This window comes from Rhinolophus hipposideros, assembly GCF_964194185.1.
Source record: "Rhinolophus hipposideros genome assembly, chromosome: 26".
NCBI lineage: Eukaryota > Metazoa > Chordata > Mammalia > Chiroptera > Rhinolophidae > Rhinolophus > Rhinolophus hipposideros.
In genome coordinates this window covers 19205212-19227310 of record NC_138072.1, presented here as the reverse complement: position 1 = coordinate 19227310, position 22099 = coordinate 19205212, and the positions used below count along the sequence as shown (strand labels likewise).

Here is a 22099-nt window from a genome sequence, read left to right as displayed (position 1 = left end):
CACCCCAGAAACTGCCTGCACCCCACCTCCCAACTACAACTGGCCTGCCCAAATCACTTGGCACACAGTCTACACAGAGCCCACATTCCCAAGATTGAGAGAGACTATGTCATCTAACTCATAGGAACACAGACAGTAAAACAAAATTGGGAGACAGGAGACTATGCCCCAAATGAAGGAAGAAGAAAAAACCCTGCAGAAAATCTCTAATGAAACAGAGATTAAAAAAAAATTTTTTTTTGCTTGATAAAGATTTCAAATAAATGGTCAAAAGGATGCTCAATAAACTTGAGAGTAGAATAAAGGAACAGAAAAGGCCATCATCGGAAATAAGAAAATAAATACAGGAAAGAAAATAATCTCACTGGTACAGGCAAATATATACTAAATAAAGTGAATTAACCACTTCAAAAGCTATTATGAATGCCGAAAGACAAAAGTAGCAATCTGAACTATAATTACAATAGTCAATGAATACACAAAAAAGATATAAAATATGACGTCTAGCACATAAAGTGTGGAGGGGGAGTAAAAATGTAGTGCTTTAAGAATATGCTTGAAATTAAATGCCTACCAGCCTAAAATAGAGTGCTATAGATACAGATGAATCGAAATGAACCTCCTGGTTATCACAAACCAAAAACCTACAAAAACACACAAAAACATTAAGAGAAAGGAACCCAAACCAAACATTAAGGAAAATCAGCAAACCAAAAGGAAAGAGATTAAGAGAAGAAAGGAACAGAGAAGAACTATAAAAACAACCAAAAATGTTAACAAAATGACAATAAGCACATACCTATTGGTAATTACTTTCAATGTGAATGGACTAAATGTTCCAATGAAAAGACATAAGGTGGCTGAATGCATAGGAAAACAAGACCCATTTATATGCTGCCTACAAGAGATTCACTTTAGGCTGAAGGACACACTCAGACTGAAAGTGAAGGGATGGAAAAAAACATTCCATGCAAATAGAAATGAAAAGAAAGACAAAATGGACTTTAAAACAAAGAATGTAAATGAACAAAGAAGGACATTACATAATAATAAAGGATTCATTTCAAGAAGAGGATACAGTAATTGTTAATATCTACGTACTCAACATAGAAGCACCTAAATATGTAAAGCAAATATTCATGGATATGAGGGCAGAAATTTACACTAAAACAATAATAGTAGGGGACTTTAATACCCCACTAACCTCAACAGATAGATCAACCAGAGAAAAAAATTAATAAGGAAATAAAGGCCTTGAATATCCCAGTAGAGCAGGTCAATTTAACAGACATTTATAGGACATTTCTTCCCCAAACTGCAGACAACACATTTTTATCAAAAGCACGTGAAACATTTTCTTGGATAAAACACATATTAGGCCACAAAACAGTCCTTAGTAAATTCAAGAAGACTAAAACTATATCAAGTATATTTTTTGACCACAATGTCATTAAGCCATTCCTTGAAATCAACTCCAGGAAGAAAACTGGAAAAAACACAAATACATGGTTATTAAACAACATGCAATTAAACAGCCAATAAATTAAAGAGGAAATCAAACAGGAAACTAAATACTACTATGAGACAAATGAAAACAACTTTCCAAAATTTAAGGGATGCAGTAAAAGGAGTGTTTAGAGGGAAGTTCATAGCAATACAAGCCTATCTTATGAAACAAGAAAAATTCCAAATGAACAATGTAAATTTACACATAAAGGAACAAGAAAAAAACATGCAAAACCCAAAGTACGTAGAGGAAAAGAAATAATAAAGATCAGAACAGAAATAAATGAAATGCAACTAAAAATACAATTTAAAAGATCAATGAAACTAAGAGCTAGTTCTTTAAAAGGATAAATAAAATTGACAAACCTTTAGCCAGACTCATCAAGAATAAAAAGGAGTGAGCACAAATGAATAAAATAGGAAATAAAGGGGGAACAATTACAACAGTCTCTTTGACAAATTGTGTTGAAAGAATAGGAATATGCAAAAAAAAAAAGAGAAGAGAAAAGAAAAAACAAAAGAGAAAAAAAAAGAAATTGGAGCACTCTTATACCATATACAAAAATAAACTGAAAATGGATTAATGTCTTAAATGTAAGACCTGAAACCACAAGACTCCTAGAAGAAAACATTGCAAGTAAATACTTTTACATCAGTCCTAGTAATATCTTTCTGGGTATGTCTCATTGAAGCAAGAAAAATAAAAGCAAAAATAAACAAATAAGACTTGATCAAATGAAAAGTTTTCTGGACAGTGAAGGAAACCATCAACAAAACGAAATGCAAACTACTTAATGGGAAGATATGTTCACAAATGATATATCTGATAAGGGGTTAATATCCAAAATATATAAAGAACTCATACAACTCAATAACACCAACAACAAAAAATAAGCAATCTGATCAAAAAATCGACAGAGGACATGAAGAGATTTCTCCAAAGAAGACATACAAGTACCCAACAGACATATGAAAAGATGCTTAACGTCATTAGTCATCAGGGAAATGCAAATCAAAAATCTCAATGAGATACCACTTCACACCTGTTAGAATGGCTATTATGCAAAAGCCAATAAAAAAAAACTAATGAGAATTTAAAACTCTGGAAGAGCAGTGGGGACGATACAAAAGATTGAATGTATTAATGAAACAATGAATGAATTAGTTAATTCCAAAAATATTTATCATTCATCTATATGCCAAAATGGTGCCAAGTACGGGAACTACTGGAAGAAAAAAAGTATATACGGTCCGTGGCTTCATGACAAACAGTCTATGGAGGACAAATGATGCCAGAATAGGCAAACAACTTCTCTGCCCTGACTAACCCAAAGAAACTGGAGATGATTGCCTCCTTCTCCCAGTCACATAGCAATTCCCTTGCCCTGCACATCTCATTGGAAGTTGATTATCTTGTGCCTTTTATTATAATGATTAATAAACATGTTTATCCTTTCTATGCCATATTTTTCTTCCATTTGATTTTAGCTTCTTTTAAGAGCAAAAACTGGATCTGATTTGTCTTTATAATTATCAAAATGTATTACAAATAGCTCCACAGGATGTACACAGGGTGCCAAAAAAATGTATATACATTTTAAGAAAGGAAAAATACTGTATTACAATTATAATACTTAATATATACTGATAATCAAAGATGAATACAAGTCATGTGTATATATATTTTTTGGCACCCCTGGTATATTTTTTAATGTGATTTTTCTTTTTCTGTTTCAGTACGGTCATCAAGAACAAGAAGTAGAAAGCAGAAAAAGCTTTTTAAAAAAACCCTTTTTCTTTCTTTTTTATTTTGATAAGAACTGAAGTTCTACTCTGTCAGCAAATTTCAAATACACAATATAGTATTACCAAATATAGTCACATTATATATTAGACCCTCAGAGCTTCTACATTTTATAACTGAAAGTTTGAATCCCTTTACCAACCTCTTCCCATTTCTCCCACCACCTAGCCCCTAGCAACCACCATTCTACTCTCTTTCTAAGTTTGACTTTTTAATTTTTTTGGTTTAGATTCCACATATAAGTATTTGTGTGTCTCTGTCTGGCTTCCTTCACTAGCATAAAACCCTCCAAATTCATCCATTTGTCACAAATAGCAGAATTTCCTTATTTTATTTTTTTAGGAAAAAAAATTTTTCTTTATCCATTTATCTGCCGATCAACATTTAGGTTGGATCCTTTGGCTATTATGAATAATGCTGCAATGTATAGGAGATTACAGATATCCCTTTAAGATGAAATTTCATTTCCTTTGGGTATGTACCTGGAAGTGGAATTGCTGGATCGTTTGATAGTTCTATTTTTAATTTCTTGAGGAATCTCCATACTCTTTCCCATAGTGGCTGTAGCAGTTTATATTGCTACTCTTTCCTCCACATCCTGACAAGCCTTTTTCTCTTTTGACTTTTTGATAGTAAACATCTTAACAGCTGTGAAATGGCATTTAATTGTGGTTTTGATTAGCATTTTCCTGATGATTAGTGAAGTAGAGCACCTTTTCAAGTACCTATTTATTTGTATGTTTTGGAAAAATATCTATTTAGGTCCTTTGCCCATTTTTCAATTGGGTTATTTATGTATTTATTTAATACACATTTTTTTTTGCTATTGAGTTGTGTGACTTCCTAATGTATTTTGGATATTAACTCCTTATTGGATATGTGGTTTGTTGATGGTTTTCTTTGTTGTGCGGAAGAAACTTTTCAGTTTGATAACTGACTTTTAGCTTTTCTTGACTTTGCTTTTGGTGTCAAATACAAAATGTCTTTGGCAAGGCTAATGTCAATTGTCAAGGAGCTTACCTTCTATGTTTTCTTCTAGGAGTTTTACAGTTTCAGGTCTTACATTTGAGTCTATTCCCTTTGAGTTGATTTTTGTATACGGTGTGAGATAGGGAACTTCTGTCATTATTTTGCATGTATCTGTCCAGTTTTCCAACACCATTTGTTAAAGAGACTATCCTGTCTCCATTGTATATTTTGGCACCTTTTTAAAAAATTAATTGACCATATTTGTGGGGGTTTATTTCTGGACTCTCTATTGTGTTGATCTGTATGTCTCTTTCTATTCAATACTATAATGTTTTGATTACTATAGTTTTGTAATGTAGTTTGAAATCATTAAGTATAACGTGTTCATACTTGTTCTTCTCTATCAAGACTGTTTTGGCTATTCTGGTCTTCTTTGGTTCCATATACATTTTAGGATTATTTTTTCTATTTCTGTGAAAAAATGCCATTGAAAATTTGACAGGGATTACATTGAATCTGTAAATTTCTTTGGGTAGTGTAGACATTGTAACACTGTTAATTCTTCCACTCCATAATCCTGGACTTTCTTTCCATTTATTTGTGTCTTCCTCATTTTCTTTTATCAATGTCTTACAGTTTTCAGGGTATAGATATTTCACCCCCCTTAGTTAAATTTGTTCCTAAGTATTTTCGTTTATGAAGCTGTTGTAAATTGAATTATTTTCTTAATTTCTTTTCCTGATAGTTCCTTGTTAGTGTACAGAAATGCAATTGAATTTTGTATATTGATTTTGTATCCTGCAATTTTATTAAATTTGTTTCTTATGTCTAACAGGTTTTCTGATGGACTGTTTAGGATTTTCTAAATAAATCATGTCATCTGCAAATAGTGACAATTTCACTCTTACTTTCTGATTTATTTCTTGTTCTTACTTAATTGCTCTGGCTAGGATTTCCAGCAGTACATTAAATAAAAGTGGTCAGAATGGGCATTGTTGTCTTGTTCCTAATCTGAAACGAAAAACTTTCAGTTTTTGCCTTTGAGGATGATGTTAGCTGTGGGCTTGTCATATATTACCTTTATTATGTTGAGGTACATTCCATCCATGCTTAATTTATTGAGTTTTCTTTTTGTCATGATAAGATGCTGTATTTTGTGAAATACACAGAAAACTTTTTCTGTGTCCAGTGAGATGATCATATATTTCTTATCCTTCATTTTGTTATTGTGTGTATCACATTTATTGATTTATATATTGTGAACCATCACTGCATCCCAGAAATAAATCCCACTTGATCATGGTGTATGATCCTTTTAATATTCTGTTGAATTTGGTTTGTTAATATTTTGTTCAGAATTTTTGCAACTATGTTCATCAGAAATACTGGCCTATAATTTCTAGAAAAAAAACCATATTTTTAATTTGGAAGCTTTCAGCAGCTAAACTCAAAATTCAGATTTTAAAAATCTCTAGTTAATTTCACAAGAAATGAGGATTATAGGTAATCACTAAATAAGCTTTTAAAGAGTTGTCATGTTCTATAACGTTCAGATATTCATAGTTCCTGAGTTCTACTTACTTAATTCTGAGACTCTCTTTAGTATAATCCTAAGAAATTTCAGACTTCAGCACAGGAATCCTAGGCAGAAAAGCTGATAAACAGACAAATATTGGATTAGTTCAGAGAACTGAAATTTATTCCAGAATGGTACCCCAGAAACATAGGTATAATGTGATAGATTTTTTTTCATAGATTCTATATTATTTGGTTGTAATAGTGGTAGCTCCCAACCCCCACCGAGCTTATCTAAATAAGGAATAATTTTCATGAGTAAATATTGACATGAACAAACACATTTACATAGGCCGAGTACAAGCAATTATTAAATTGTTATAAAAATTGCAAATTTACATGGTCACAAAAAACAGAACTGGGATATAAGTTTCACAATTTCACAGTAGATTTCACATATTCTTAACAGTTATATCTCATTTCAACAATTACAACATCTTTTCTATTTTGGAATTTGACCTGGCATATGTTGCCCCTTCCTCCGACATCCCCTATTAGTTAAGCTAATGTTAAGAATCAGTCATAGTTTAGGAATTATGAGCATACACTGGAAGGTCACATTTTGTAGCATTGAAGAATGCAGAATTTGGGGGCTCGAACAGGACTGGGTTCAAGTTCTGGTTTCACATCTCTAAAATGGGTTGTTATAAAAGACTGAATATAGTTAATATATGCAAAACAGGGTCTGGAACAAAGTACAAGGCTAAAAGTATTTGAATTATCTATTGTTATTGACAGTGTGAAAATGCATCACTGTTGGTTTATAAAGTGGCGTAAATAATTTGAGTGTTTGTAAAAAATGAGAATATTTAGCACCAAGACAAATCAGAGAGGAATCATGTAAGATGAAACTGCAGCAGTGTTTGGTATGCCCTCCTACTGCCTCTGAGGATAGAAAGTTGTTGATGAACTAGAATGGAGTGCGTACTCTAGAGAATGTTGACGTCACCCATATTTTGGATGTGGATGATATACTTAAAGGAAACTTATCAACAGATCAAGAGATAAATGTAAAATGGGTCTTCAATGATTTGAGAGTTTAAAAAACTTGTACCGGGAAGATTTTAAAGTATTTTACTCATTAACTACTTACAGGTTATCCTTGGAAAATAACATGATTTTAAACAGATGCAAAAACTGTAGTAAATTCATAATTCCCACAGAGTAGATAAATTTTAATTGCCAAGATATTTTAGTCACTTTCAATTTAATAGTTTTGGCTCTTCCTTTCCCTGTCAAATTTATTTTTCTAAGGTATGACAAAAATTAGCTGTGTGATTTGTAGCTTAGGTCCTTGCAGTTTGTAAGAGTTTCTACTACAGCATATCCTAATAGTGTATATTCAATAAATACTTGTTACAAATAATGAGAGATTGACTTTAGCCATCATTTATTAATGAACTCTATTTTTCTCTGTCACTAGATTCCAATATCCATAAGTGGCTTTATATAATTTAATATATTCAATTAAGTTTGTTTGATGCTTGAAAATTAAATAAATGTTCAGCCAATATTACAAATCAGATCAAATTATAATAAAATCTTTAATGTTTTTCTTATTCTTTGCAAATGCTGGAATATAAAATCTCTGACAATTGCTGGAAATTTTGCCAAACAATAAGCAATAGAAATCAAAGTGGGCTTTTATTTAAAGATAGCAAATTGAATATGCACAAAAGTTGCCACTGCTTCCCCCAAAGTCACTTAAATCACAGTTAAGATATTAAGAAAAGGAGGAGGATATTAGGTTAAAAAAAAGATATATAAACCAAAATGGATATAAATCTAATTAGGAGAACAGATGATGGCAACAAAATTTTGTGGGCTGTCAGAATTGGGGTTGGTAATAGTCTAAAGACCACAAGCCAGCAAGGAAGCAGTCAAAAAGCAATTGAGTGCATACGGAATCTTGCAAATAGGGGTGAATTGGGGGCTAAAACCAAGGGAGTTGGTTGAAATCTGTTTAGGGAGGAATCAGACTTCCTGCACCCCTACATCTCTATATAGAGATTTTCATACCCTAGAGTGTCATAGATATTTATTTTCTGAACACACACAAACACACATACACACATGTACATATGTATGTTCAGTCTTTGGAGGTGGTCAAAGCAGACGATCGCTGGACCATAGGACACACTTAAAAGTGAGGACAGACACATGCTCTAAAGAGAGCAATTGAGTGAAAGTTTCAATAGAGAAACCCCCAGACTTTTTCCTCAGTTCAGCTCCCAGAACTGTGGCAGCCAAACTTATACCTCCCAGCCAGGATGAAAAGAGCCTTTCCTGAGAGTTGGCTAACCCACTGGAGATTTGAAAAAATATACTGGCTTTGGGGGTCTCCCCAAATAAAGAACTAAATTAGATCACTTGGCAGCACATTCCACAATCAGCTCATTGTACTGTCCTGCAAATCAGTGTTTTAGTGTTGTGATTTTAAATAATGTACCACTACCTGCCAAGTGTTACTCAGCAGACATCTGAGAAAAGCCTTTAACATTACGCACAAAATCCCAAACAAGCCAACCAATGGGTAAAAACAATTCAGAGATAAGAGAGAACCATTCGGGGAGCAGAAACCTCAAAATCCTCAGGTAAGAAAAGTGTTGCATCCCTGGGAAAAAAGAAGACAGTACCAAGAAAGGACTCTTAAAAAATATAAGAGACTCTTGGAGTTAAAAATACGATAGCATAAAAATAAATACATAAAGAAAATAAAGTTACAATACTAAGGTAAGATACTCTCCACAAATTAAAAACAAAATGATGAAAGATGAAAAATAAGAGATGATAAAATGTATATATATTAAAGGACCAGTCCAAGAGGTCTAATATTGGAATAGAAGAAATTACAGAAAGAGTAAGAGTGAGGAAATTGTCAACAAAATAATGGAAGAAAATGTTTAGGCCCAACAGAATCCTCCAATATCTAGCACAATGAATGAAGAATACATCTCCAAAGTACATTGTTAAGAATTTTTAAAAGCAGGACAAAGTGAAGATCCCAAATTCTTCAAGAAAGGAAAAACAAACAAACAAACATAAGAGTAGTTTTTATACAAAGAACCAAGGATAAAAATAATATTGGACTTCTCAACAATCATACTGAAAGAAGATAATGGAGCTAACAGCAAAGGCTTCAAAATTCTGAGGCAAAATGATTTTCAATCTGAAGTTCTCTTTCAAACTAGTAAATCTATTTTTATTTATTAACTCATAATTTATTAATACATATATTCTCAGAGGTACACATTCTAAAAAGTTTAATCTTTGTGTACTTTCTCTGGAGACGATTACCAGAGTGTGCGGCATCACACTAAGGAAGAAACTAGGACAGAGAAAGACATGGGATCAGAAGCAGAGGCAGTGTGTGCTGAGCCATGCTGGTTAGAGATCCCAAAGATGGTTGCTGTGCAGCAGGCCTGGGAGTAGTCACCCAGGTCAGAGCAGGTCAGAGGGTCCTCGGAGACACTAACTCAGGAAGATGAAAATCAGAGATTACCTAATGTGATTAAACTATCCACAGAGATTATACAACTAATGGAAACTTTGGGGCTGGAAAGGCAATGGATAGAATTAAAAAGCAAAAATAAAAACAATTATTAATGCAGGGAAAATAAAAACTTATGCAAGAAAGATGATAATAGTATAATACGGACTATGTGAATATATAGTGTACTATGTACTATATGAATATGCAAAAATATTTATAATGCAATAAGCAGTTAAAATTTTATCTAATCAAAACTTTGTACTAGAAGAATGGAGGTATGAGGAGTGTGTGTGTGTATGTGTGTGTGTATGGTGGTAGTAATTGGTCTGAGTGGCATGAGGTGACAGAAGGGTCAATCCGCATTTCCACTGTGGGGAGTCAGTAGATATTGCTCATAACTGAAAAAATAAGATTTCACAATATAGGCATGTTATATATATAGAGAGAGTGGTAAATATCAAAAGAAACAGCTGGGAACATTGGGAATATTTGCCTTTTGGTATCTGAAACTTTGAGGATGGTTTGGCAGCTGAGGGACTTCTGATTTCTTTATCAAGCTTTAGAGATAAACTTGTCTCTATACTATGCAAGTACAATTTCAATAAAATAAAAATACATTTAAAAAAGTCTGAGAAACATATATAACATTCAAATTACGTATTTAAGTCACTCATGATGGAAAAGAAATATGTAATATATAAAAACAGACTGAGGAAGTTTAGCAAGTTCTGAAATATAATTGCAATTTTGATAATTAGTGAACTACATTGATTTCTTTGGGGTTTTTTTTCTTACACTGATTTCTATTAATTGAATGAGCAAGAGAGAGACCGAAAAGTAGGAAAAGTCAACCCTGATACTCCTCAATTGGCTAGACCAGCAGTTCTTGAACTTGATCTTAGAACTTATTTTACTCTTAAAAAATTATTGAGGATCATGAAGAGCATTTGTCTCTGTGGGTTATGTCTATCCTATTTAACACATTAGAACTTAAATCTGGAGAAAATTTAAATTAATTTATGAATTCATTTACAAATAATCATAATAAACTCATTATGTTTTTATGAAAAGTGACTATATATTTTTTAAAGAATAAGAATAATGGCATTCTTAAAATAAGTTGCATAACTCTTTAATATCTGGCTTAACATAAAAAAGCTGGATTCTTATATCTGCTTACGCATTCAAGCTATTGTATTGTTTTGGTTGAAGTACAGAGAGAAAAATCTGTCCTCACAAAGATATGTAATTATGTAGCCTTTTTATATAATTATTGTGGATATTCTTTGGTAGTACACCAAAACTTGACATAAAATAATTTCTTAAGGATATTTGAAATGTGGAATTCAAAATGATATCAATGAACTTCTTGAACTCTATTATATTAAAATTCATTGGGACTTTTAGTCAAGATGATGGAGCACAGGCAAACAGTGTTCACCTCCTCCCATGATCACATCAAAATTACAACTAAATTATAGAATAACCATCACTAAGAACCACGTGAATACTAGCTGAACAGAAATCCAATGACTAAAGACATAAAGGGGAAACTATCAAGACTGGTAGGAGGGGTGGAGACACAGAATGGGTAGGTTCCACACCCATGGTGTGGCAATTAAGAAGTCGGAGGACTATCTTGGCTGCAGAGGTCCAGCCTGAGGAGTGAGTCCCAGCCCCACACAAGGCTCCCCAGTCTGGGGCATTAGTGCTGGAAAGGAGTCCCCATAACACGTGGCTGTGAAAAACAGTGGGGATTGTGTCCAAAAAAGACAAAGCACTGCTAGAGACCGAGGCAGTATTCTCAAAGGGCCCACAAACTTACTCATTCTAAGCTATGCTCAGAGGCAGCAGCTTGAAAAGCTCCAGGGACATACGGGGAGGAAAACCATTGACTAACTTAAGGGTGAGGGCTGGAGAGGCAGTGGTCAGGGCAACTCTCTCCAGGGACAGAAGTGCTGGCAGATGCCATTATTGTTGGTTGAGCTCTTCTCCCACACAACCTGCCCTGGTGCAGGAGGGCACCAAGTCTATGCTCTCCATTAACCTGGCTAACACCATTTGCCCAACCCTGGTGATTCCATGTAGCAACCACCAGTTTTTTTTTCTCTGTATCTATGAGTCTATTTCTATTTTATTTGCTGTTTTTTAGATTCCACAAATAAGTAAGATTGTATGGTATTTGTCTTTCTCAGTCTGACTTATTTCATTTAGCATAATACCCTTTATGTCCATCCATATTGTTGCAAATGGCAAGATTTCACTCTTTTTTATGGCAGAGTAATACTCCATTGTACATGTGTACCACAATTTCTTTATCCAATCATCCATTGATGGACATTTCAACTGTTTCTATATCTTGGCTATCGTGAATAGCACTTCAGTAAACATAGGGGTACATATATTTTTTTTCAAATTAATGTTTTGGATTTTGGGGGGATAAATATCCAGGAGTGGAATTGCTGGGTCATAAGGTAGTTCTACTTTTAGTTTTTTGAGGAACCTCCATACTGTCTTCCATAGTGAATGCACCAATTTGCAATCCCACCCCCAACCGTGTATGAGGATTCCCTTTCTCCACATCCTCTCCAGCACTTGTTGTTTGTTGATTTATTGATGATAGCCATTCTGACAGGAGTGAGGTGGTATCTCATTGTGGTTTTTATTTGTATTTCTCTGATGATTAGTGACATTGAGCATCTTTTCATATGTCTGTTGGCCATCTGTATGTTCCCTTTGGAGAAATGTCTATTAATGTCTTCTGCCCATTTTTTAATTGAATTGTTTGAGGGGTTTTTTTTGGTGTTGTATTATATGACTTGTCAATGTACTGGTGGTAGATAAAATTTTCAAAAATTCTAAAATTTTCTTGAAAACTCAATTTTTTTTCCCATTGGCAAGAAGTAGTGTCAGTTACTTTCCTTGAAGTGATAAGTCTTTTGTTAAATTTTGAGAAATTGTCTTCCAAATATTCATGTTGGACTAACCCTAGTTTATCTCGCAGTGTATTTTCTAATAATAATTATGTTCCATAACATACGGTGTGTAATGGTGCTCAATAGTGTTTAACTCAGTTGCACGAGTGCTTTACCTTAAAACAATCATGATGGTTCAGTGTGAAGCAGGAGTGCTTCTGTGTGATTCTCATTTGCCACACAGAATATTAAAAAAATAAAAACCTACTTAAGGATTGTGATTTAATAAAATTAACAATTTTTAACCCTGTATCAAGAACGTTCTTATGTAAAATAGACAATTTATTTTTTTTGTACGTGTATGGCAGAATATTTTGACAAGTAGTTTGGAGCCAGTGCTCCAACTGGTGCTGAGACACCAGCAGTTTTACCCACCACTGCTTTGTACCATCAGTGCCAATGTCAACACAGTTAAAAAAACAAATAGGGCCTTAGAATTATTGTGACCTTTTGGACTGCCAGAAACGGTCGCAGGGACTCCTTCTGGGCTAACTCAAGCTCCTTGAGAGTGGGGATTGATTCTTACTCATCTTTGTTTCTCTAGAAATGTGTTTAACACATCCTAAGTGGTCAAAAAGTATAATGAATTGAACTACACTGAATTAAGAGGATAGTTAAATAGTTATTTATATGGAAAAACAGTGGGTAAATTAATGGGAGAACATTGCAAGAAGTGGACCTTTGAAAAACAAAATTGCTATATTATCTTACTTTGCTGACTACTATCTTTAAAAGTTAGCTCCCACTTTATCCCCACACTCCTACTGCTCCCCCAACAGGCACTATATTGACCTACAGAACAAAACAATCTAAAGCCAAGCTTTGCATTCACGCTTTCCCCATCTAGCTAAAACAAGTTTCTCTTTCCATACTTCTACCTCATTCCAAATTAATCACCTTTCTCCTTTCAAATAACTGATGATGTAGTCTCCATGGAAGTAATATCCTTTCACTATTCCCCAGCCTCTATTTTTCCTCCTTGCTTTTAATATCCAGCTAAAACCCAAACATTTCCACAATGTACTTCCTGATGATCTGACCCTAATGATATATCCCATCCCTGGCCAACTATTTAGGAAAGTTTAGGTCACATGATTTCACACTTTATGAATAGGTAATCATCAATTGCTTGCTAATTGATTTGTGTGTATTAATGTTATCTCCCTAAATATCAAGTTCTTGGAGTGCAGAAATCATCTCAACAAAGATGAGGAGACAAGTTCTATAATTACTATATAAATTGTCATCATTTATTTTCCTTATAGGTTCCATACTGTTTAATATGGTACAAGCTCTCTGTAGGCCTTCAGTAAACACTTGTGGATTAATTGAATACAGAAAGGAAGGGCTGCTATTTGGGAGAAAGATTACCCACAAGGGAGTTAAAAGACTTGAAGGATTATATGTGGTGAGTTTGAACAAAACAAAGCCAAGTAAAATTTGCAGAATTCCAATTTTCCAATTGATTTCCATTACATTTTATTTGTTACCATAATAGGCCCAGGAAGGAGTCAAAATTGATAATGCAGTTATAAAAAGATTAATACCTTTAGTTCCATAAATAAACTACTGCACATTAACTCTTTTAACAATAATAAAGTAAAATTTTCTCAGAGCCAGTCATTTTAAAGTCCTGATAAACTGTTTTCACTGAAAGAATTCTTTGAGACACTTGCTAAAAACTGAGAAGATTTTCTCATCAATCATAGAAAATAATGCTGCACTTCGGAAAAGAAAAAAAAAACGAACCTGCTATAGGAACTGTGAAATGGAAATATATATTGTGTACTTATTATTTGTCAGCTACACGGATTATAACATTTATTTAGTCCTCTCAGCGAGTCTTCAAAGTAGATATTATTATCCTCATTTAGAGAAATAGTAACTGATATTTAGAAAAGTAAGAAACTTGTCCAAAATCACTGAATGTCTAAGTTGTGTGTTCCTCACAGGGAACTATTGTTTTCTGAACCCCAAAATTATGTTCTTTCCTCTCCACCTTGTAAAGTGACTTCTTGTTTTAATAAAATGCCAAATGGATGAAAAATAGACTAATTAAATATATGACAAGCTACTTTGTGAATATTAGATGCAAACTATACTTCTTGTTAATTCAAAGATTCTTTACAGAAAGGGGTAACAATAAAACTTTTTTGGGTGGGGTGTGTGTTTGGGGTGATAGTGGTTATTTGGAGGGGAGGTGATGCAATTGCCTTTTTGTTGCTGACTCAGAACTGTAGAACAATGGTTTTCAAGACACGGAACACAAGGAAACAAAAGACAGTGATTCTTGAGAGATGGAAACAAACAACGTGAACCTTATGAAATGTAGAACAATTGTAAATATAAACCGCTGGTCCCAGACTCCCGTTTTTTTTGTAAATTACATGACCCCAGCTCAACAAAGCTATAGATGTGGCATCAGATGCCCTTTTGCTACCATACTTTTACCTTGTCAATCTAATGAAATGACTGAAATTGAAAAATGGCAGGGCCACTTGTACACTTTAGAAGCAGCCCGCCTCCAAGACACAGCCATTTTGTGCTCCAGGGATCAGGATTCGTACTCTAACAGGTGGTGTCAGAAAGAAAACCCTAATCCTCCAGGGGCTGCCTTGGTGTTCAGTTTCGCTTTTCACTGTAGGTGTAATCCATGCCATTAGTTTAATATTTCTCTGTGGGAAAGACACCAAGAGACAGGATACTGGAGAATGTCCTGGGATTTCCAATATCTCCAGAGGAAGTTATTTATATCTGATATAGGGCCTTCCCTTTAGGATTTACTATACAGACATGTGGGGAGCTACAGGGTTGTAGTGTGTGTGTATAAATGTGCATGTGCAGATACATATTTCTTTTTAATTTAACATCTTTTTACACACCCGTTGCAGTGTGCTGAAAAATGCATAGACTTGTGACTGGAGAACACAATGTTTCTTAGGCTAAATTCATGGTGGATGGACTTCTATCTGTTATTGCATATAAAGGGTAAGAAGTAGGTTAGCAAACATTGTTGTATGAATATATTCTGTTACATAATGGCATAACACATTGATTTAGACAAGAACAGAATAGCAGAGGATATCAATGTGCTCAGCTATTAATCCAAGTATGGGATAGGATTGCTACCTTTGTCTAAATTTCCCAGGACATTAGACAAAAGGACCCATGTGAACCTTGGGCAGTCTCCGTAGCAACTGCTGAGGTGCTACGTAGCAGGACCCGGTATACCTGGAATGCCAGGCCGTTTTGTAAATCTCCTTGTTGGCAAGACCACATATCTAGATGGCCTTATCTAGCCTACTTCCCATCTCTCACCCACGTTTTTCCTTTAACTTTCTTTCCTTTTTACGTTTCTGGTTAAATAAAAGACATATGCAGACTTGTTCCCAGTGGCCTTTAAATTTTCAGTGTTTCGGGATATAGTAAAGGCAAGATCCTTGTGAGTACCCAGTGTTCAGGTTTCTAAAATAACTTGTTTGGAGAGAGAGGGAGGTGGGACTATTTTAAATCATATTAATCATTACTTCTACCCGTCCTTCCCTCAGAGCTGGATTTAGGGAAAAGCAAATTAAGTGTAACCTTAGGGCCCTTTAGAAGATAGCAATATATTCCTGTGGTGATATGGAATTATATCATTTGCAAAAGTAAAGTATATTAGCTGCAATTGATTAATAGTGAATATCTTTCTATTTCAACTTGCCCCCCTGCATGCTGTCCCTTGTATCAGGTTGAACTGGCATGGCCATGGAAATTTTTTGCACTTTTCATCTCTAGGGGAAGTGGAATTGGAGACACATTCAATTTGGGTTTGGTAGGCTGTATTTATGTGGCTCACACTCACTCTTGTACATGGGTGAACAAGCCTTCAGCCATGGAATGCCTTTCAGGAATATTGTGTTGACTTCCTTTTGTCTGAGTTATATATTCAAAATTTTGGCTTTTGTTTCTTAAAGAAGTTCCCCAATTAAGTTTACGGACCCATCAAACCTGGATCTTCCCCTGAGTTTCCTTTATATGTCTCCTGGTATTTGCCTTATGTTATTATTTTATTCTACTTGGATGGAGTATAACATGTTGAATGCATGATTGTGGGATCCTTATTACAATTTTGTTTTCTTTAGGTCAGGACAAATTTCTACTCCAGAGTTATGCACAATCTATATATATTCTAATGTCAAATTGTCGTTCACTTATGAAATGACAGTGTCAAACTACCAATATGAATTATTAAAATTAAATGCACCTTCAATTTGCTCAAATTTGACCATACTATTTTTTCATTGTACTTTATAAATTCATGTGCTTGATATATGAATAACATTTACAGATGGTTTTGTAGGCTATGTTTTTACTAACTTCGACAAATGGTCATTAATTGTAGTAATGTTTTAGGAAGTTCATGCATATTACTTGACCTATTAGGTACAATCACTTCAAGTAAGTATATTGAGAACTTATTCCTATTACAGTTTCTCCTCTAAACTTAACATCATTGAATTATTTTCATTTAGGAGATAGTCATCCTTAACTAATAGAAGAGACTTCTGTATGCTTATGTAAGATTTTGTTTTGCACTAGTTTGTATCAAAGCCACAGATAGACACTAAATTATTTAATCTGTTTGAGTTTTTGTGTTTTTCCCTGAAACCAGCAGATATTTTTTCCTTGATATTTCAGCATTAAGCTTTACATTTTGTTAAGCTTTAAAATTTGTTAAAAATGCTGAGAAATATAAATACATAACACCTTTCAAAAGAAAATGTCGACTAGTTTAATAACAGTTTACAAGTTAAATTGAGGACCTCTGCTTCTGTCCAAGATGGGAAGAAAAAGTGACTGCACTCATGTTCCTGCTTGTAATAACTCAAACCAAAACAAAACAAAATATTTAAAACAATGGTTTTCAAGACACTGAACACAAGGAAACAAAAGACAGGGATCCTTGAGAGATGGAAACAAACAACGTGAACCTATGATTGCCCCAGATTACCACTTTGAGAGAGTTTCTAGGTTGCACAGCAGGGAGAAGGGACACAGATAGAGACCGATGGACTTTCTGAGTTGAGGAAATAAAGCTGAGAGTCTGGGGAGTTCAAGGCAGCTAGAGTTCTCAAAACAGAGTCTACAAAAGGAGAGAGCATCACAGAGAGATAATTCCAGATATTGTCAGAGGGCTCTCTTCTAGTGTTCAGCTGAGTACTAATCAGATAGTCCATGTGAGGAAACTACACAGAGCCAGGAAAAAGAAAAAAATTCCAAATAGATTAGACACTCAAAATGATCAAACTGTTTTCATATAACTTAACTGCTTCTCAGAACAAATCTCAAGAATCTTTAAAGACTTATAGAATTATCCAGTGCCCAAAAAAGTAAAATTTAGTCTGGCAGCCAATCAAAGATTACTAGAAAAGCAAAGTGGTAAGAAAATATATACTATAATGAAGAGAAAAAGCAATCAGTTGAAACCAACTAAGAATTGACACTCATAAAAATAGCAGGGAACCACATTAAAAAGTTATTATAACTAAATTCCATATGTTCAAAAAACTAAGTAGAGACATGAAAAACATAAAAAGACCTCAAAACAAACTTCTAGAAATGAAAACTACAATATCTGAGATTAAAAATACACTGGATAGGGATTAATGAACGATTATATATCGCAAAAGAAAAGATTAATGAATTTTAAGGAATAGCAATAGAAACTATACAAAATGAAACACACAGAGAAAAAACAAATTAAAAAAATAAAAATAGCATCAGTTGATGTGAGATAACTCCAACTGGTCTACTTATAATTGAAAGCCCCCAACAAAGGGATGGGGCAGAAAAATAGTTTAATAAATAATAGCCTAAATACCACAAATTTGATAAAAACTGTAAGCCAGCAGAGAATTTCAATAAACCCCAAGCACAAAAATATGGAAAAAGTACATAAAAAACCATCATAATTGAATTACTCAAAAACAGTGCAAAAGAAAAAAAATCACAAAAGCAGCAGGACAAAAAAGACAGGAGGATTTGGGGTCAAGATGGCAGAGTAGGTAAACGCCGTACTTACCTCCTCTCAGGACCATATCAACTATAATGAAACAACAGAACAACCATAGTTGAGAGTCACCTGAAGTCTAGCTGAACCAAAGCCCTACAACCACCTACATCCAAAAGAAGATACCTCAAGACTGGTAGGAGGGGCAGACATGGAATGGGCTGGTCCCACACCTGCATGTGACCATTCAAAATTGGGAGGGATATTTAGGATGCAGTGGTCCCCCCTGAAGGATCAAGGGGTCCCAGCCCCATACCAGGATCCCACCCAGCCCAGGGTTCCACTGCCAGGGAGAGAAGTCCCCATAAGTTCTCATTGTGAAAACTAGTGGAAATAGTGGTTGAGTGAGCCAGAGGGCAGCCACAGTCCTATGTATTCTTCTTAAAGAGCCTGCACACGGACTTACTCGCTGACGGACTCACTCCCTCTGAGCTCCAGCACTGGGGCAGCAGCTTGAAAGGTGCCAGGGTCAATGGAGAGGAACTGAATTGTCTGGTTGCAGGGAGAGGGCTGGAGAGGCAGCTTCCCCAAGGGAGAAACTTGGGGAAACCATTGTTTCTTTGTTGAGCCCTTTCCCTCCCTGGGTGCAGACCCAGGCAGACGCCATATCTGAGTCTTCATCAAACTGGCTATCACCTTTTGTCAGTCCTGCCCTAGGAATTCCCTGACACACCACCCAAGCAGGTACACCCAAGCTGCTTCCAGTGGCTTTTCTGTACAAACAACTTCTCTTAGCTCATGCTGCAGACTTTCATAAAACCTCTCAAAGGTTCATAAAACCCAAACAACCAGCATCTAGCTTTGGCATGTCCCATACCTCTGGCTGAGGAGTCCCAAATCCGGCACTAGCGACAGCCAGCCTTGGTTTGCAGATTGACCTCTTGAGACATCTCCAATCCCAGTGTGGGTGGTAGTCATTTGCAGATTGCTTTGTGGCTCATACCAGGTGGCCTTGGGCAGGGCACAGGCTGCAGCTAAACTTGGCCTACAGTGGATCACCTCCCAGGAAGCCCCAAGGCTGGCATGCCTGGTGGCCAGCTGGACCAAACTGGAGCATCATCCAGTTGCCTCCAAGGGCAACACACCCAAAGGGCAGACTGGGCAGGCACCAGAGCTCTGCTAAAGCAAATCCTGCTCTGTAAGGTCAGCCCTTGCACCATAGCTCCTCAGCTAGTCCTCATAACCAATCAGCCTGAGGGTCAATCCCTCCTATTGATTTGCAAATAGCAACCGAGGCTCAACTACAACAGGAGGGCACACACCACCCACATGAGGGACACGCCTGGAGCATCTAGCCCTGGCTACCAGAGAGAGTGCACCATTGGGTCCCAGAAGACACTGACTACATAAGACCACTCTACTAAGACCGGGAGACATAGAAGCCCTACCTAATACATAGCAACACATACAGGTCAGCAGTCAAAATGGAGAGACAAAGAAACATGTCCCAAATAAAGGAACAAAATAAAGCTCCAGAAAATGAACTAAACAAAATGGAGACAAGCAATCTATCAGATGCAGAGTTCCAAATGCTGGTTATAAGGATGCTCAGTGATTTCAGAGGGAACTTCAACAAAGAGATAGAAAACATAAAAAAGAACCAGTCAGAAATAAAGAATATAGTAATTGAAATGAAGAATCCCATTAGAGGGAATCAACTTTTATCACCCAACTCCCCAAATCCCTACCAATCTGGCAACCATCAGTTCTCAGTATTTAAGAGTCTGTTTCTGTTTGTTCATTTATTTTTTTGGACCTAGAGGGTATTATGCTAAATAAAATAAACAACTGATTTTTGACAAGGTTGCAAAGGTAATTTAGTGGAGAAAGAGTAGACTATTCAACAAATGGTGCTGGAACAATTGGGTAAGCACATGTGAAAAAATGAACCTTGATCCATATCTTGCACCATACGAAAAAATTTATTTGTGATAGCTATAAATGTAGAACATAAAACTTTAAAATTCCTCTAAGAAAACATAGAAGAAAATCTTTGTGAACCTAGGTTAGACACAGATTCCTTAGCTATGATACCCAACGTATAATCTAGCAAATAAAAAACTTGATAAATTGGAATTCATCAAATTTTAAAATGTCTGTTCTGGAAAAGAAACTGTGAAAGATGTTGTTAAGAGAGTGAAAAGACAAGCCACAAACTAGGAGGAAATATTTGCATAACACAAATCAGATAAGGAACTTGTATCCAGACTATATCCTGAAGTCTCCAAATTCAGTTAGAAAGCAACCCTATAGGCAAGAGATTTGAATCACCATCTCACTGAAGAAAATATGTAAATGGTAAATAAGCACATAAAAAGATTCTCAACCTCATTAGTCATTAGGGAAACACAAATTAAGATCACAAGATAGTGCTGCATACCTATTAGAATGTCTAAAATTTAAAAGGCTGACCACATCAAGTGTTAACAAGTATGTGGAGACCTGGAGTGGTTGTTCACTACTGTTGCAAATGTAAAATGGTGCAGCCACTTTGGACAACAGTTTGGCAGTTTAAAAAAAAAGGTTAAATTTGTACCTACCATATGATCCAGTCACTCCACTTCTCCTGCTGTCTTCCTGGCTGTTACGTTAACTTCTGGTCCACTATGTTCTTACAATTTGATTGGAAATCTCTTGTATTCTTTGTATGCTTCACATTGCAGCTATACAAATGGGAATGCTTATTTGATTTTCATGGGCATTGAAATGCTTTGATTGGAAAGCTTGGTGTTGTTAGGTCTCCGATATTGTCTTTTAAAAGCGTTAGTTAGGATATGAAGTTTTTGTGAACAAGTTTCAGGAAGTTGAGTAAAGCTCTAGCAAAGGACAAATGTACCTTATTTTCATAAAAGGCCTGAGACACTTATTGTCCATAGACAACAATACTCTATTGATGGAATTGCATTCTATACAGGGGGAAATAATTGCATAAAAGTATCGTCCTAGAGAAAATAATTTGGTACTCACAATTCTCTTTTGTAGCTTCAGTTCTTAATTTATTAACACCAATAAGGTCATTCTAAAAATGAGGTGTTAGGTGATCTAAGTAACCATGTATTTGTAGGTCATGTCACATGTTAATCATCTGCATACAATGTGATGTTAGATGACTTGCTCTCTTTTGATATTAATCATCACTATATTGAACTTAGTGTTCCACTTCCTGTAAGCATGGAGTTAACCGAGGGTGACTCTGTGATTTAGGCAGGAAACAGTGTATACAGGAGAGAATTGGTATTTCCAGGTTAAATACTTACATGCTACTAATTTCAATCATATAATGTTTCAACATTTAGAACCACTTAAATTGATAAGGATGATTTCAATATAGAAATCAGTATATTCAGACTCTTTTTTATCTAAAATTTATGCAAATATTTTTTCTACTTTGTATGAAAAAAATTCCAATTATATTCTATACTATTCTAACTATATTCAACTTAACAAATAGCATGCCCTATAAGTAGGCAGAATTAAGTAGTAGAAAGAGCAGTGGAGAAAGAGGTCTATATATATGGGTTCTATTTTAAAAGGTTGAGCGACCTTGAACAAGATTCATTATCTGTAAAATGAGAACTGTTTGAATTGGCTAATTTCTAAGATTCCTCCCAAAGATAAATTGTCTGATTCAAACTAATCTATAGAGAAAGATTCAGTGAGTTTCTTATCTCTCATGCATACTAATTCCTGCCCTGTGATAAACTTTTCAGGGGTGCTAAATGGGC

The 22099-nt window shown here is 35.2% G+C and overlaps 1 protein-coding gene across 2 annotated transcripts in view; it reads right to left on the bottom strand.

The window, feature by feature from the left end:
• The window catches only part of GREM2 (gremlin 2, DAN family BMP antagonist), a 104944-nt gene that overhangs the window by 44482 nt on the left and 38363 nt on the right, over positions 1-22099 (bottom strand). The window contains exon 2 of one of the 2 annotated variants that reach the window (XM_081039372.1): positions 5861-5933. The exons of the other annotated variant lie outside the window; for it this stretch is intronic. The gene's annotated coding sequence lies outside the window, so the exon portion shown is untranslated. The remainder of the gene's footprint in view (positions 1-5860; positions 5934-22099) is intronic. 2 annotated transcript variants of the gene reach the window in all.